This window comes from Zea mays, chromosome 3 (assembly GCF_902167145.1).
Source record: "Zea mays cultivar B73 chromosome 3, Zm-B73-REFERENCE-NAM-5.0, whole genome shotgun sequence".
Taxonomy (NCBI): Eukaryota; Viridiplantae; Streptophyta; class Magnoliopsida; order Poales; family Poaceae; genus Zea; species Zea mays.
Window position 1 is genome coordinate 120305880 of NC_050098.1, and position 18597 is coordinate 120324476.

The window sequence follows — 18597 nt, forward strand, 5'->3', positions numbered from 1 at the left end:
TTGCAAACTATTTTGTAAACCCTTTTCAAAGTTCTTTTGCAAATAGTCAAAGGTAAATGAATAAGATTTTGCAAAGCATTTTCAAGATTTGAAATTTTCTCCCCCTGTTTCAAATGCTTTTCCTTTGACTAAACAAAACTCCCCCTAAATGAGATCCTCCTCTTAGTGTTCAAGAAGGTTTTGATATATCATTTTGAAATACTACTTTTATCCCCCTTTTGAACACAATAGGAGACCAATTGAAAATATTCTTTGAAAAACTAAGTTTTTGAAATTGGTGGTGGGTCGGTCCTTTTGCTTTGGGCTCATACTCTCTCCCCCTTTGGCATGAATCGCCAAAAACGGAATCATTAGAGCCCTTGAAGTACTTTCTTCTCCTTTGGTCATAAATAAATGAGTCAAGATTATACCAAAGACAAAGTCCTTTTGCTCTCTCCCCCAAAGATGGAGAGTGGCACGGAGCGACGGCGACGGATGAGTTACGGAGTGGAAGCCTTTGTCTTCGCCGAAGACTCCAATTCCCTTTCAATACACCTATGACTTGGTTTAAAATAGACTTGAAAACACATTAGTCATAGCATATGAAAGAGACATGATCACGGTATACAAATGAGCTATGTGTGCAAGTTAGCAAAAGAAATTGCGCGAATCAAGAATATTGAGCTCATGCCTAAGTTTGTTAAAAGTTTGTTCATCAAGTGGCTTGGTAAAGATATCGGCTAATTGATCTTTAGTATTAATGTAAGAAATCTCGATATCTCCCTTTTGTTGGTGATCCCGTAAAAAGTGATACCGAATGGCTATGTGCTTAGTGCGGCTATGCTCGACGGGATTATCCGCCATCTTGATTGCACTCTCATTATCACATAGCAAAGGGACTTTGGTTAATTTGTAACCGTAGTCCCGCAGGGTTTGCCTCATCCAAAGCAGTTGCGCGCAACAATGGCCCGCGACAATGTACTCGGCTTCGGCGGTGGAAAGAGCGACCGAATTTTGCTTCTTTGAAGCCCAAGACACCAAGGATCTTCCCAAGAACTGGCAAGTCCCCGATGTGCTCTTTCTATTGATTTTGCACCCCGCCCAATCGGCATCCGAATATCCAATCAAATCAAACGTGGATCCCCTAGGATATCAAAGCCCAAACTTAGGAGTATAAGCCAAATATCTCAAGATTCGTTTTACGGCCGTAAGGTGAGCTTCCTTAGGGTCGGCTTGGAATCTTGCACACATGCATACGGAAAGCATAATATCCGGTCGAGATGCACATAAATAGAGTAAAGAACCTATCATCGACCGGTATACCTTTTGATCCACGGACTTACCTCCCGTGTCGAGGTCGAGATGCCTATTAGTTCCCATGGGTGTCTTGATGGGCTTGGCATCCTTCATCCCAAACTTGTTTAGAATGTCTTGAGTATACTTCGTTTGGCTAATGAAGGTGCCCTCATGGAGTTGCTTCACTTGAAATCCCAAGAAGTACCTCAACTCCCCCATCATAGACATCTCGAACTTTTGTGTCATGATCCTACTAAACTCTTCACATGTAGATTTGTTAGTAGACCCAAATATAATATCATCAACATAAATTTGGCATACAAATAAATCATTCTCAAGTGTTTTGGTAAAGAGCGTAGGATCGACCTTTCCGACTTTGAAGTCATTAGCAATAAGGAAATCTCTAAGGCATTCATACCATGCTCTTGGGGCTTGCTTGAGCCCATAAAGCGCCTTAGAGAGCTTATAAACATGGTTAGGGTACTTACTGTCTTCAAAGCCGGGAGGTTGCTCAACATAGACCTCTTCCTTGATTGGTCCATTGAGGAAGGCACTTTTCACGTCCATTTGATAAAGCTTAAAGCCATGGTAAGTAGCATAGGCCAATAATATGCGAATTGACTCAAGCCTAGCTACGGGTGCATAGGTTTCACTGAAATCCAAACCTTCGACTTGGGAGTATCCTTTGGCCACAAGTCGAGCTTTGTTCCTTGTCACCACACCATGCTCATCTTGCTTGTTGCGGAAGACCCATTTGGTTCCTACAACATTTTGATTAGGACGTGGAACTAAATGCCATACCTCATTCCTAGTGAAGTTGTTGAGCTCCTCTTGCATCGCCACCACCCAATCCGAATCTTGGAGTGCTTCCTCTACCCTGTGTGACTCAATAGAGGAAACAAAAGAGTAATGCTCACAAAAATGTGCAACACGAGATCTAGTAGTTACCCCCTTATGAATGTCGCCGAGGATGGTGTCGACGGGGTGATCTCGTTGGATTGCTTGGTGGACTCTTGGGTGTGGCGGTCTTTGCTCTTCATTCTCCTTTTCTTGATCATTTGCATCTCCCCCTTGATCATTGCCATCATCTTGAGGTGGCTCATTCGCTTGATCTTCTATTTCATCAACTTGAGCTTCATCCTCATTTTGAGTCGGTGGAGATGCTTGCGTGGAGGAGGAAGGTTGATCTTGTGCATTTGGAGGCTCTTCGGATTCCTTAGGACACACATCCCCAATGGACATGTTCCTTAGCGCGATGCACGGAGCCTCTTCATTACCTGTCTCATCAAGATCAACTTGCTCTACTTGAGAGCCGTTAGTCTCATCAAACACAACGTCACAAGAAACTTCAACTTGTCCAGTGGACTTGTTAAAGACTCTATATGCCCTTGTGTTTGAATCATATCCTAGTAAAAAGCCTTCTACAGTCTTGGGAGCAAATTTGGATTTTCTACCTCTTTTAACAAGAATAAAGCATTTGCTACCAAAGACTCTAAAATATGAAATGTTGGGCTTTTTACCGGTTAGGAGTTCATAGGATGTCTTCTTGAGGATTCGATGTAGATACAACCGGTTGATGGCGTAGCAAGCGGTGTTGACCGCCTCCGCCCAAAACCGATCCGAAGTCTTGTACTCATCAAGCATGGTTCTAGCCATGTCTAATAGAGTTCGATTCTTCCTCTCCACTACACCATTTTGTTGAGGGGTGTAGGGAGAAGAGAACTCATGCTTGATGCCCTCCTCCTCAAGGAAGCCTTCAATTTGTGAGTTCTTGAACTCCATTCCGTTGTCGCTTCTTATTTTCTTGATCCTTAATCCGAACTCATTTTGAGCCCGTCTCAAGAATCCCTTTAAGGTCTCTTGGGTTTGAGATTTTTCCTGCAAAAAGAATACCCAAGTGAAGCGAGAATAGTCATCCACAATTACAAGACAATACTTACTCCCGTCGATGCTAATGTAAGCAATCGGGCCGAATAGATCCATGTGGAGTAGCTCAAGCGGCCTGTCGGTCGTCATGATGTTCTTGTGTGGATGATGGGCACCAACTTGCTTTCCTGCCTGGCATGCGCTACAAACCCTGTCTTTCTCAAAATGAACATTTGTTAGTCGTAAAATGTGTTCTCCCTTTAGAAGCTTGTGAAGATTCTTCATCCCAACATGTGCTAGTCGGCGATGCCAGAGCCAGCCCCTGTTAGTCTTAGCAATTAAACAAGTGTCGAGTTCAGCTCTATCAAAATCTACCAAGTATAGCTGACCTTCTAACACTCCCTTAAATGCTATTGAATCATCACTTCTTCTAAAGACAGTGACACCTATATCAGTGAAAAGACAGTTGTAGCCCATTTTGCATAATTGAGATACAGAAAGCAAATTGTAATCTAATGAATCTACAAGAAAAACATTGGAAATAGAATGGTCAGGAGATATAGCTATTTTACCAAGACCTTTGACCAAACCTTGATTTCCATCCCCGAATGTGATAGCTCGTTGGGGATCTTGGTTTTTCTCGTAGGAGGAGAACATTTTCTTCTCCCCTGTCATGTGGTTTGTGCACCCGCTGTCGAGTATCCAACTTGAGCCCCCGGATGCATAAACCTACAAAACAATTTTAGTTCTTGACTTTAGGTACCCAAATGGTTTTGGGTCCTTTGGCATTAGACACAAGAACTTTGGGTACCCAAACACAAGTTTTTGACCCCTTGTGCTTGCCCCCAACATATTTGGCAACTACTTTGCCGGATTTGTTAGTCAACACATAAGATGCATCAAAAGTTTTAAATGAAAGGCTATGTTCATTTGATGCACTAGGAGTTCTTTTCTTAGGCAACTTAGCACGGGTTGGTTGCCTAGAGCTAGATGTCTCACCCTTATACATAAAAGCATGGTTAGGGCCAGAGTGAGACTTCCTAGAATGAATTCTCCTAATCTTGCTCTCAGGATAACCAACAGGGTACAAAATGTAACCCTCGTTATCCTAAGGCATGGGAGCCTTGCCCTTTACAAAATTAGACAATCTTTTAGGAGGGGCATTAAGTTTAACATTGTCCCCCTTTTGGAAGCCAATGCCATCCTTAATGCCAGTGCGTCTCCCACTATAGAGCATACCTCTAGCAAATTTAAATTTTTCATTTTCTAAGTTATGCTCGGCAATTTTAGCATCTAATTTTGCTATATGATCATTTTGTTGTTTAATTAAAGCCATGTGATCATGAATAGCATCAACATTAACATCTCTACATCTAGTACAAATAGAAGTGTGCTCAACAGTAGATGTAGAGGGTTTGCAAGATTTTAGTTCTACAACCTTAGCATGCAATATTTCATTTTTACTTCTAAGGTCGGAAACAGTAGCATTGCAAACATCAAAATCTTTAGCCTTAGCAAGTAATTTTTCATTTTCAATCCTAAGGCTAGCAAGAGAAATGTTCAATTCTTCAATCCTAGCAAGTAAATCATCATTATTATTTCTAGAATTGGCAATTGAAACATTACAAACATGAGAATCAACCTTAGCTAACAAATTAGCATTTTCATTTCTAAGGTTGTCTATTGTCTCATGGCAAGTGCTTAGCTCACTAGATAGTTTTTCACATTTCTCAATTTCTAGAGCATAAGCATTTTTAACCTTAACATGCTTCTTATTTTCTTTAATAAGGAAGTCCTCTTGGGTGTCCAAGAGATCATCCTTTTCATGAATGGCACTAATCAATTCATTAAGTTTCTCTTTTTGTTGCATGTTGAGGTTGGCAAAAAGAGATCGCAAGTTATCTTCCTCATCACTAACATTTTCATCACTAGAGGATTCATATCTAGTGGAGGATTTAGATTTAACCTTCTTCTTTTTGCCGTCCTTTGCCATGAGGCACTTGTGGCCGACGTTGGGGAAGAGAAGTCCTTTGGTGACGGCGATGTTGGCGGCGTCCTCGTCGTCGGAGGAGTCGCTTGAGCTTTCGTTGGAGTCCCACTCCCGACAAACATGGGCATCGCCGCCCTTCTTCTTGTAGTACCTCTTCTTCTCCTTTCTTCTCCCCTTCTTGTCGTCGCCCCTGTCACTATCACATGAAAATGGACATTTAGCTATAAAGTGACCGGGCTTACCACACTTGTAGCAAACCTTTTTGGAGCGGGACTTGTAATCTTTCCCCCCCCCTTTGTTTGAGGATTTGGCGGAAGCTCTTGATGACGAGCGCCATTTCCTCATTGTCGAGCTTGGAGGCGTCGATTGGTTGTCGACTTGGTGTAGACTCCTCCTTCTTTTCTTCCGTCGCCTTGAATGCGACGGGTTGAGCTTCGGACGTGGAGGGATCATCAAGCTCGTTGATCTTTCTCGAGCCTTCGATCATGCACTCAAAACTTACAAAATTCCCGATTACTTCCTCGGGGGTCATTAGTGTATATCTTGGGTTGCCACGGATTAATTGAACTTGAGTAGGGTTAAGGAAAATAAGAGATCTTAGAATAACCTTAACCATCTCGTGGTCATCCCACTTTTTTCTCCCGAGGTTGCGCACTTGATTCACTAAGGTCTTGAGCCGGTTGTACATGTTTTGTGGCTCCTCCCCTTTGCGAAGCCGGAATCGACCGAGCTCCCCCTCGATCGTCTCCCGCTTGGTGATCTTTATGAGCTCATCTCCTTCGTGTGCGGTTTTGAGCACATACCAAACCTCCTTGGCGCTCTTCAACCCTTGTACTTTGTTATACTCCTCTCTACTTAGAGAAGCGAGGAGTATTGTTGTTGCTTGAGAGTTGAAGTGCTCGATTTGGGCAACCTCGTCCTCATCATAATCTTTATCCCCTACGGATGGTACCTGTGCACCAAACTCAACAACATCCCATATACTTTTGTGGAGTGAGGTTAGATGAAATCGCATTAAATCACTCCACCTAGCATAATCTTCACCATCAAAAGTTGGTGGTTTGCCTAATGGGACGGAAAGTAAAGGTGTATGTTTAGAAATGCGAGGGTAGCGTAGGGGAATCTTACTATACTTCTTACGCTCTTGGCGTTTAGAAGTGACGGACGCCGCGTCAGAGCCGGAGGTGGATGCCGATGAAGAATCGGTCTCGTAGTAGACCACCTTCCTCATCCTCTTTTTCTTGTCCCCACTCCGTTGCGGCTTGTGGGAGGAAGACTTCTCCTTCTTCTCTTTGTGTGAAGAAGATTTCTTCTCCTTCCCTTTGGAGGAGTCCTTCTTCTTCTCCTTCCCTTTGGAGGAGTCTTTCTTCTCCTTCCTCTTGGTGCGGGACTCTTCCGATGAAGTGCTCCCGTGGCTTGTAGTGGGCTTTTCGCCGGTCTCCATCTCCTTCTTGGCGTGATCTCCCGACATTACTTCGAGCGGTTAGGCTCTAATGAAGCACCGGGCTCTGATACCAATTGATAGTCGCCTAGAGGGGGGTGAATAGGGCGAAACTGAAATTTACAAATATAAACACAACTACAAGCCGAGTTAGCGTTAGAAATAAAAACGAGTCCGCGAGAGAGGGCGTGAAAAACAAATCGCAAGCAAATAATGAAGTGTGACACGCGAATTTGTTTTACCGAGGTTCGGTTCTTGCAAACCTACTCCCCGTTGAGGAGGCCACAAAGGCTGGGTCTCTTTCAACCCTTCCCTCTCTCAAACGGTCCCTCGGACCGAGTGAGCTTCTCTTCTCAAATCACTTGGGAATCAAACTTCCCGCAAGGACCACCACACAATTGGTGTCTCTTGCCTCATTTACAAGTGAGTATGATCTCAAGAAAGAATGCGAAAGAAAAGAAGCGATCCAAGCGCAAGAGCTCAAATGAACACTACAAATCACTCTCTCTAGTCACTAAGGCTTTGTATGGAGTTGGGAGAGGATTTGATCTCTTTTGGTGTGCTTTGCAATGAATGCTAGCTCTTGTATAGTGGTTGGAAGCTGGAAAACTTGGATACCATGAATGGTGGGGTGGTTGGGGTATTTATAGCCCCAACCACCAAACATGACCGTTGGTGGAGGCTGTCTGTCGTATGGTGCACCGGACATGTCCGGTGCGCCAGCCATGTCACCAATGCCGTTGGATTCCGACCGTTGGAGTTCTGACTTCTGGGCCCGCCTGGATGTCCGGTGCACACCGGACATGTACTGTTCAATGTCCGGTGCGCCAGAATGGGCGTGCCTGACTTCTGCGCGCTTCTGGCGCGCATTGAATGCGCCTGCAGGTGACCGTTGGCGCGAAGTAGTCGTTGCTCTGCTGGTTCACCGGACAGTCCGGTGTACACCGGACATGTCCGGTGAATTATAGCGGAGCAGCCGCTGTGTTTTCCCGAGGCTGGCGAGTTCCGGAGGCCGCTCTTCCTTGGAGCACCGGACACTGTCCGGTGAATTATAGCGGAGTGCCTCCGGAAATTCCCGAAGGTGGTGAGTTTGAGTTGGAGTCCTCTGGTGCACCGGACACTGTCCGGTGGTGCACCGGACACTGTCCGGTGTACACCGGACAGTCCGGTGCCCCAGACCAGAGGTGCCTTCGGTTGTCCCTTTGCTCCTTTGTTGAATCCAATATTTGATCTTTTTTTATTGGCTAAGTGTGAACCTTTTACACCTTTATAACTTATACACTAGAGCAAACTAGTTAGTCCAATTATTTGTGTTGGGCAATTCAACCACCAAAATTACTTAGGAACTAGGTGTAAGCCTAATTCCCTTTCACCTCCGACAACGATGATCCCTCCGCCTCCACTTCCGCTGCCACGACTACCGTCCACCCCACGACACTGAACACCACGGCGATCTGCTCGACCGTGGCTAGGCGCGACCCGACCTCCAGTTCGTAGCTGTCGGATTCGATAATGTCATCCTCCTATGGGAGAGAGACGATGAGCCCATGGGGCCGGTGAGGGGCGAGGAGGATGGGGCCAAGAGGAGGGCAGTTCGGATTGCCAGACTTGATGCCGCCTCCCCCGGTGCACCTCGCGCCTGCTCCCCCGAGCCCGCCTCCCGATGCACCGGCGTGTCGTGGCTGCAGAGGTGGGCACCCTCCAACCCCTCCCGTCCTGCCCTAGCTCCAACCCCGTGGGCCCACCTCCCGACGCACTAGCATCCCTTCCCCGACCACATCCATCGATCAAACCCTAAACCCTCACGCTCTGTCTCTGTTTGCATCCGTTTCTCGCCGAGGAAGAAGAAGCTGATGTCCGGCCTAATTCAGGGAGTGATGAGGACCGAAGTGAAGAACGGCTACAAGGTCTTCTGAATCAACTCAAGTTAGCATACCCTAAACTCTATAATATTAACAATTCTGCAATTTAGCATGATCAATTCCATGCACTATTAAATTGTAGCAGAAAACAAGAAAAAGGTAGCTCACAGCGCGCTTGTTGACATAGCATGGGTCCAAATTAGGAACTTCAAGACTGCGAATGGCCCCTGTCAACCATTCACATGCCTCAACATTTTTTAGCATCCGCGACTCTTCAAATGAGCCTCCAGTTAATGATGCTGCAAACTGAATTGGATATAAGCAAAAATAAATAAATAAATCAATAAATATTAGACATCAATTTAGGGAGATGAATATTATTTCTCTCCATCATACCTCCTGTGGAATCCGCAGATGCTCAAGCAATTTATGTAGCTCTTCCATAAGCCCTTTGTTATTTACAGACTACATCTCCAAGCCATTGTCACGTGATTCAATCTGCAAACTTAGATAGTAGGGGACCAATTAGTGAAGTTCTTTCTTATCAGCATCTAGAAAAATATGTCTTCTGCTAACAAATGACTGCAGCAGGACCAATGGACCACAAAAACAGACACAATATTTAATTTTTCAAAATGACAAATCCAAGAGGCCAGGCTGATGCCAAAGGAGGAATTCTACCAAAATTCTGAAACCGATGATAACAAGCAAGCAAGAATTCAGGACCTTTAGATTCCAAGTGAGTATTGAGTTGATTCAGAAGACCTTGTAGCTTAGGTGCTCGTGAGAACGACTATTTAACTGACGATGGTGTTTTCTGTTCTAGTTTAAGCAAATCGTCAAGCGACAAGTTCTTTGGTGGGAATCAACGAAGCCACAACATGCCAAATAAACCCCAAGAGAAGTTCGATGTTGGTGTTCCTGAGACCTCACACTCTTATTCTGCTGCAGTCCCTGCTGGTACAAGTAGCAAGCGGCATGCTGCTAGGAAGTGGAAGCGCTCGCTCAGTGACCCCTTCTGTTCACGGCCGCACAGTGCTCCGGAATTGGTGTCAGGATGCAAGGGATCACCGCCCGTGACTGTGGCTCCAGAGGACAGGTAGCCGATGAGCTACAGAAGACGTATCGTGTTATGTTTTTTTGAGCATAAATTGCAAAGGAATTATGAATAGTGTTATCTGAGGCATCATGGATGTGAAAAAGGTACTATGCAACTAATTTTTTAAGGTGTTGATTTTGTAAGAGGATGTTTGGTGAAAGGGCCAAGATGTCCATAGGAATTGAATTAGGCTAATATAATTTTTTAATAATTAAATCATATCAAATAGTTCACTCTACCCCTTGTGCCTAAGAGCGTTATTTATTCTATTTAAAAGTTTTGGACTCTATGTACCAATCATATTTTTGCACGACAATTTTAATAATATAAAAACAATAATTGAAATGCTTAAATATATAGAAGAGGATGGTGGTTTTAGAGATGCCTGCATAACCATCCAGCAGCGTTCTCTTTCTATGTTTGAGGATGGCTTACAAAACTTTTTGCAGCTGTTGCAGGTCTTCAAGGTATATCATAATTACGAGTGACCCTCAACTGTCTGTCTGGGGTGCTGTACATTCCTCTATTATAAAACTTTACTAAATGTATATGCTTGTTTTAAACCCCAGAGCAAAGTAGAGGAGCAATGTTCAAAAATTGAATATCTGAGGAACAACATGTTTCAAGGTGAGATATTCGTATGTTCTTTTGACTATCTTTTTAGTAAGTAGGTAGAACATGGTACACCTTTTTTTATTGCTCCCTTACATATCTTCACACCTGTAAGAAATTATTTGATCAAAATGATATGCTTTTGCAGGATAAATACTTCATGTCATTTTTGCCATTGTTTGTGATGTATGTGTGTACCATTGTAATCATGAAAACTACATATGCAGTTATTCATACCAACATGATCTGGAATTAACTTTGAAGAAATATAAATGATTATTCTTGATTAATAGCTATGTTTAATTTGCTTCATTGGATCACTTACAAATGAAGGAAGCCACCAGAAAACGTGGGCTGATATGTTACATTATTGTCCCCTTCAATTTCTGCTAGGCAAACTTACATGAAAGGAATTGTTAGCCAGTCTTCAGATAATCAGTACTGGGATATATGGAACCGTCAGAAATTGAGTCCAGAATTCGAAGTGAAGAGACAAAATAGTCTCAGAGCTAACCAGGTATCAGTATCTAACATTCTGACTAACTTCATTTGTTTGTATGACTTTAGAGGAGAATAACATGTCCTTTGTAATACAGGATTTGACAAATCAGCTGGTTGAGCTAGAGAGGCACTTCAATAATCTGGAGATGAACAGATCCGGTGAAACAGGAAGAGTGGCTTCTAATCGAAGAGTTGTTTATTCTAATAAGTCAAGTTCGAGGTATTTAACTGTTAGACCTTCTTGCTACAAATTTTATACAGATTTAGTGATTATCATCAGTTTGTTGACAAACAACTGAATAAGTGGCCGATTTATGCTCTTCTCCTTTCAAAGCGACTATGTAGCGCATAAATGCATGTAACCTTTTACCTTTATGTTTGTTCCCACCAGTATATTTTGGTGAAAATACTCTCTTGTTATGTATTTTTTGTTTGTAACAAACTCAAATTATCTGCACATTGTATGCCATTGCAGGGTGTTAGTCCAAAACTATGTAGTATTGGTGATCGAGCTTTAACCCACAGAAGGCACCGTTCTTTTGAGTTTGATTAATCATTATATTATTAGTATCTTACCTATATATCTATTCACTAACACTTGGACAGGTAACTTGGTGAAAATTGTAATTCCACGATCTAACCCAAACGATGCTCATGTCGCTGGTGTTGGAAAGGTGAGTTTTCATTCTCCTTTGATATTTTATTCTAACAACAACATTTGGGTAAAGTTAGGGTGTTATGGACCTAATATACCTGTGTCTGTGTCAGATAACTAGAACTTTCCTATAACAAGTCAGAGAAGCCACCACAGCTAACCAGAAAGCAGATTTTTACATACCACGCAGATCATTTGTGTGCTACAAAACCAGCTTGCTTCAGAATTTGTTAACGTTGTATTCCTGTTCTTAACTAGCTTCAGCAAAACTTGCCCTAATTGACTGCTCTTCCATGCCGACAGAAATATTGCGAAGGACGTGGTCAATATTACATAAACCGAAGGAACAGATCAGTGATGGTACTCCAGTTATTGGAGCTGGTGCTGGCACAAGCATATCTGCGAAGTTCAAAGAAGCTGGTGGGGTTGATCTTATAGTGTTGTACAACTCTGGACGGTTTCGAATGGCTGGAAGGGGCTCACTAGCTGGGCTCTTGCCCTTTGGTGATGCAAATGACATTGTACTTCAGATGGCCAGCGAAGTGTTGCCTGTAAGTAGCTCAGAATCCAACATCACTCTGATGTCTGTCAACTTTATTATGCACAACCATTGATGTAGATCTAACTTCAGGTGGTTAAAGGAGTTCCTGTTCTTGCTGGGGTATGTGCTACAGATCCATTTTGTCGAATGGAATACTTTCTCAGAAAACTAGAAACCATTGGATTTATGTGATGTTTAGTGCTTCATATGTTGTTTGTGAAATTAATAAAAGTTCTATAGTAACTTTGTTTTTTAGTATGATATTTGACATTACATTTGTTACTTGTTGTAAAGTTAGCAACAATCTACTTCTAAAAAGCAGCTATTGGCTAAGCAATAGTTGTATAGATATTCCCTTTTTAATGTACTCACTATGTCTGGAACTTGTCAATCATATCTTGTCACGACTAGGTCTTCTAAGAGTGTGTGAATTCACATTAGCAGAAATTGAGCATTTTGTGGACCCAAAGGACAAATCACATTAGATTTTTTTATGTTGCTAATTTGTAGTTCCTCATGTTTCCTAGAGAGTTGCAACTCTCAGGGGAGTCAGTCAAGCTAATGAAGCTTGGGGAAGGAGTTGCAATGGTTAACAATTTCTTGCATTTTTGCCTTTCAAATTTAATCTCATTTCTTTTGTTCTTTTGTTTATATGTGTTGTTCTTACCCTGGATATAATTTTGAACTTTTACACTATTGTTATTTATAGGGAACTATTAATAATGAGACACTTGGTTACTTCACCTGAAGGGTCTATCTTTTCCTGACATGCTTGGGAATTGATAAGGGTCGGTTGCACTTCAGACAACATTTACATAATGAGATGGCTCATTATATTGCTGATTGTTGGGTGCTGAGATAGAGTTTTCCTATGGGTGGATAGAGTGCGTGGGTATTGCTGATAGATCTGCATATGATTTGAAAACTCACATTGTAAGCTCACTTCATCTTTTTTCACACAATGGATAATTTACTAGATATATAGATTTTGTTCTTTGGATATGTTGCTACATCAATTGAATTGCTCATCTCATGTTGTAACTACACTTGCTAAATGAAATTTGTATTGTTGTCATCTGTTTGTTGTGCAAATATGCTACTATTATTCTCATGATTGTCTGTTTACTAGGATTTGTGAGTTGAGGGTGTTATACAATGGAGTCTGGAGTATGGTTGACTCGATCTTACTGGTTGAGGTTTGTTTTGTTGTGGTTGAGTTGGAGCGCTTGATGACGGTCGTGGCCATTCCTAGGTAGTTCAAGGTGCCAGATTGGTTCCTTGACAGGAACGACTACAAGGACAACATGTTCTCACAGGTAATTATTGATGTAGGATTGCTGCTCATCTTGAAGCAATGAGGTTTGATGTTTCACTTGTTGCTACAGAATGGTTTTTGTGCCTCTTCTCAAAGAGCCTAACCTCATAGATTACATAAAAGTCACATCAGTATTAATATTTCTATTATCCCCGGTACGATTTGCTCATAATTATTTGATGTTTTTTGCACACTCCTATTCATTGATGTGAGCAGACAACACTTCGGGTATGGGATATTTTATTCAATGAAGGGGACAATGTTTTGTTCTGTGTTGCTCTCACAATTTTCAAGGTAACTCACCAACCTTTATCAGTTAAAGAATACTTTCATTTGCTTTCACATTACTTATGTCCACCACATTTGTAGATGCGAGAAGATGATCTACTACGCACCCAACATATCAGTGATGTGATTGATATTTTTTGCAAACAACCACACATCATCTATATGACCCTGATGAACTGCAGACGGTAATCATTTTCAATGCTATTTCATAGTTCTATCCTTTTGTTGATATACAAAATGATGACTGGAAGCTATAAAGTTTATGAATTTATGCAACATGCATGTTGTCTTTGTTCTAAACTGCCTTGATATGTGGATACACTACCACAAATTTTAGTTACTTATCTATATTTAGATATACTACCACAAAACTACACTGTAGATGGTCTATAAGTTAGTAGTCCTCACTTTGTTATGTTTATAATAATTTTATTTCATTTGAAAATCTTCTTGTCTTAGCACTGTATCAAACAGTGCAAATTAATTCTATTTGGACATATGTGTTATATATCTTGGAAATGAACCCTAAAGGTGAAGCTGGCATTGATTTAGAATCACAAGGAAAAGGAAAATGTGTTGTTCTAAAGACCTCCACAAGAAAAGTGAGCAATCTGTTCTCTGCTCATCAAGGTCATGCCTTTTGATGTTCTTTTTTGTGTGTCTATATACTATATGTAGTCCACTTTCTAAATCTATATTATTTTACTTCTATATCTAGCTATCAACTAGGAACTTGTGAGATGATATCAGTCATAATTCCTTGTTAATTAAAACTATATCCTACTCTAGCACGGTGACGGGGGCATCACAATGTCCTACTCTAGCACGTGGCTCGCAGAGGGCCCGTGGCCACAGTTCGTTAGCCGTCGAGGAACGTGAGTTCACGGTTGCCTTGTCCGGTCTGGGCATGCGGCTCATGGAGGCGCAGGCTACGTGGATCACCAGGGAGCAGGTCGCTCAGTATAACTTCCTATCTATTTTTACCGTGTTAATATATTTTGTACAAAAGATGAGAAATAAGTGAAGCATTTTGTTGTGTCTTGAGGCCTGCTGCTGTGAATGTGGTTGAGAAAAAAATTCAGTTCAGTTCGCCAACAATCAACCTGCTTCGCGTTATCATATGTCTGTAACCTTTCAGTAGTGTATTACTTGTAGTTCAAAATGAAAGCACCTACAACAAAGTGCTTTTTAGGTGATTATTCGTTCTATTTCATTTTAGAAAAAATATGATGATTATACTAACCTAACCTGCCACTAACTCTCTTTTCTTTTCGTTTTTTGCTTGCAATAGGACATTTGCTCGTGTTGCACAAGCATGTGATTAGGTACTACTGAAAGGGAATTAGGCTTACACCTATTTCCTAATTGATTTTGGTGGTTGAATTGTCCAACACAAATAATTGAACTAACTAGTTTGCTCTAGTCTATAAGTTATACAGGTGCCAAAGGTTCACAATAAGTCAAAAAAAGACCAAGAATGAGTTCGAACAAAGAGAGCAAAGGACAACTGAAGTGTGCCCTGGTCTGGCGCACCGGACTGTCCGGTGTGCCACCGGACAGTGTCCGGTGTGCCACCGGACAGTGTCCGGTGCACCAGGGGACTCCAAGCTGAACTCCTCACCTTCGGGAATTCTCAGAGGCGCTTCGCTATAATTCACCGGACTGTCCGGTACACCACCAGACAGTGTCCGGTGCCCCAGGGGAGAGCGACTCTGAACTCGCCAGCTTCGGGAATCCGCTCCGCTAAAATTCACCGGACATGTCCGGTGCACACCGGACTGTCCGGTGAGCCAGCGGAGCAACGGCTACTTCGCGTGCAACGGTCGACTGCAACACATTAAATGCGCGCCTGCGCGCGTAGAGGACAGAGCACGCGCGGGTGGCACACCGGACAGTCTACAGGACTTGTCCGGTGCACCACCAGACAGCTAGGCGGGCCCACAAGACAGAGCTCCATCGGTCAGAACCCAACGGCCTGGTGACGTGGCTGGCGCACCAAACAATGTCCGGTGGCGCACCGGACTGTCCGGTGCGCCATGCGACAGCAGCCTCCACCAAACGACTAGTTTGGTGGTTGGGGCTATAAATACCCCAACCACCCCACATTCATTGGCATCCAAGTTTCTACACTTCTACACCTTACAAGAGTTATAGCATTCAATACTAGACACACCAAATAGATCAAATCCTCTCCCAATTCCACACATGGCTTTAGTGATTAGTTAGAGAGATTTGTTGTGTTCTTTTGAGCTCTTGCGCTTGGATTGCTTCCTTCTTTCATTCATTCTTGTGAACAACTCAATTGTAACCAAGGCAAGAGACACCAATTGTGTGGTGGTCCTTGCGGGGAAGTTTGTTCCCGTTTGATTGAGAAGAGAAGCTCACTCGGTCCGAGGGACCATTTGAGAGAGGGAAAGGGTTGAAAGAGACCCGGTATTTGTGACCACCTCAACGGGGAGTAGGTTTGCGAGAACCGAACCTCGGTAAAACAAATCCGCGTGTCACACTCTTTATTCGCTTGCGATTTGTTTTGCACCCTCTCTCTCGGACTCAATTATATTTCTAACGCTAACCCGGCTTGTAGTTGTGATTAAGTTTGTAAATTTCAGATTTGCCCTATTCACCCCCTCTAGGCGACTTTCAATTGGTATCAGAGCCGGTGCTTCATTAGAGCTTAACCGCTCGAAGTGATGTCGGGAGATCACGCCAAGAAGGATATGGTGACCGGCGAGAAGCCCGCTACAAGCCACGGTAAGGCTCTATCGGGAGAGTCCTACAACAAAGGGAAGGGGAAGGAAAAGGCATCCCCTTCACACAAGTCGCATCGGAGCGGTGACAAGAAGAAGAAGATGAAGAAGGTGGTCTACTACGAGACCGACACCTCATCGCCATCCACCTCCGGCTTCGACACGCCGTCCGTCACTTCTAAGCGCCATGAGCGCAAGAAGTTTAGTAAGATTCCCTTACGCTATCCTCACATTCCTAAACATACGCCTTTACTTTCCGTCCCATTAGGCAAACCACCAACATTTGATGGTGAAGATTATGCTAGGTGGAGTGACTTGATGTGATTTCATCTAACCTCACTCCACAAAAGTATATGGGATGTTGTTGAGTCTGGTGCACAGGTACCATCCATAGTGGATGAAGATTATGATGAGGACGAAGTGGCCCAAATCCAACACTTCAACTCCCAAGCCTCAACTATACTCCTCGCCTCTCTAAGTCAAGAGGAGTATAATAAGGTGCAAGGGTTGAAAAATGCTAAGGAGATTTGGGACACGCTAAACACCGCGCACAAAGGAGACGAGGTGACCAAAATCACCAAGCGGGAAACGACCGAGGGGGAGCTCGGTTGCTTCCAACTTCGCCAAGGGGAGGAGCCACAAGACATGTACAACCAGCTCAAAACTTTGGTGAACCAAGTGCGCAACCTCGGGAGCAAGAAATGGGATGACCACGAAATGGTTAAGGTTATTCTTAGATCACTTGTTTTCCTTAACCCTACACAAGTGCAATTAATTCGTGGTAATCCTAGATACACACTAATGTCTCCTGAGGAAGTGATAGGACACTTTGTGAGCTTTGAATTGATGATCAAAGGCTCAAAGAAGATCAACGAGCTTGATGGCCCCTCCACGTCCGAAGCACAACCGGTCGCATTCAAGGCGACAGAGGAAAAGAAGGAGGAGTCTACATCGAGTAGACAACCAATCGACGCCTCAAAGCTCGACAATGAGGAGATGGCGCTCGTCATCAAGAGCTTCCACCAAATCCTCAAGCAAAGGAGGGGGAAGGACTACAAATCCTGCTCCAAGAAAGTTTGCTACAAGTGTGGTAAGCCCGATCACTTTATAGCAAAATGTCCTATTTCTAGTGACAGTGACAGGGGCGACGACAAGAAGGGGAGAATAAAGGAGAAGAAGTACTACAAGAAGAAGGGCGGCGATGCCCATGTTTGCCGGGAGTGGGACTCCGACGAGAGCTCCACCGACTCCTCCTCCAACGAGGACGCCGCAAACATCACCGTCACCAAGGGTCTTCTCTTCCCCAACGTCGGCCACAAATGCCTCATGGCAAAGGACGGCAAAAGGAAGAAGGTAAAATCAAGATCCTCCACTAAATATGAAACCTCTAGTGATGAGGGAAATGCTAGTGATGAGGAGGATAACTTACGTATTCTTTTTGCCAACCTCAACATGCAACAAAAAGAAAAACTAAATGAACTAATTAGTGCCATCCATGAAAAGGATGAACTCTTGGATACCCAAGAGGACTTCCTAATCAAGGAAAACAAAAAGCATGTTAAGGTTAAAAATGCTTATGCTCTAGAAGTTGAAAAATGTGAGAAATTAACTAGTGAGCTAAGCACATGCCATGATGTTATCAACAACCTTAGAAATGAGAATGCTAATTTGTTAGCTAAGGTTGATTCAAATGCTTGTGATGTTTCAATTCCCAATCCTAAAGATAATAATGTTGATTTGCTTGCTAAGATTGAAGAATTGAACATTTCTCTTGCTAGTCTTAGGAATGAAAATGAAAAATTGCTTGCTAAGGCTAAAGAATTAGATGTTTGCAATGTTACAATTTCCGATCTTAGAGATAAAAATGATATATTGCGTGCTATGATTGTTGAACTTAATTCTTGCAAACCCTCTACATCTACCACTGAGCATGTCACTATTTGCACTAGATGTAGAGATGTTGATGTTAATGCTATACATGATCACCTTTCCATGATTAAACAACAAAATGATCATATATCTAAATTAAATGCTAAAATTGCCGAGCATGAACTAGAAAATGAAAAATTTAAGTTTGCTTGTAGTATGCTTTATAATGGGAGACGCCCTGGCATTAAGGATGGCATTGGCTCCCAACAGGGAGGCAATGTCAAACTTAATGTCCCTCCTAAGAAATTGTCCAACTTTGTTAAGGGCAAGGCTCCCATGCCTCAGGATAATGAAGGTTACATTTTGTACCCTGCCGGTTATCCCGAGGACAAAATTAGGAAAATTCACTCTAGGAAGTCTCACTCTGGCCCTAACCATGTTTTTATGTATAAGGGTGAGACATCTAGCTCTAGGCAACCAACCCGTGCTAAGTTGCCTAAGAAGAAAACTCCTAGTGCATCAAATGACCATAGTAT

The 18597-nt window shown here is 42.9% G+C and overlaps 1 long non-coding RNA gene across 1 annotated transcript; it reads left to right on the forward strand.

The window, feature by feature from the left end:
- The first annotated feature begins 9903 nt into the window (after window positions 1–9903).
- Window positions 9904–10386, forward strand: LOC103650475 (uncharacterized). Its single transcript, XR_564166.1, has 3 exons — window positions 9904–10000; window positions 10103–10160; window positions 10294–10386. It is a non-coding gene; the product is annotated as an uncharacterized lncRNA (long non-coding RNA).
- Window positions 10387–18597: the final 8211 nt, after the last annotated feature.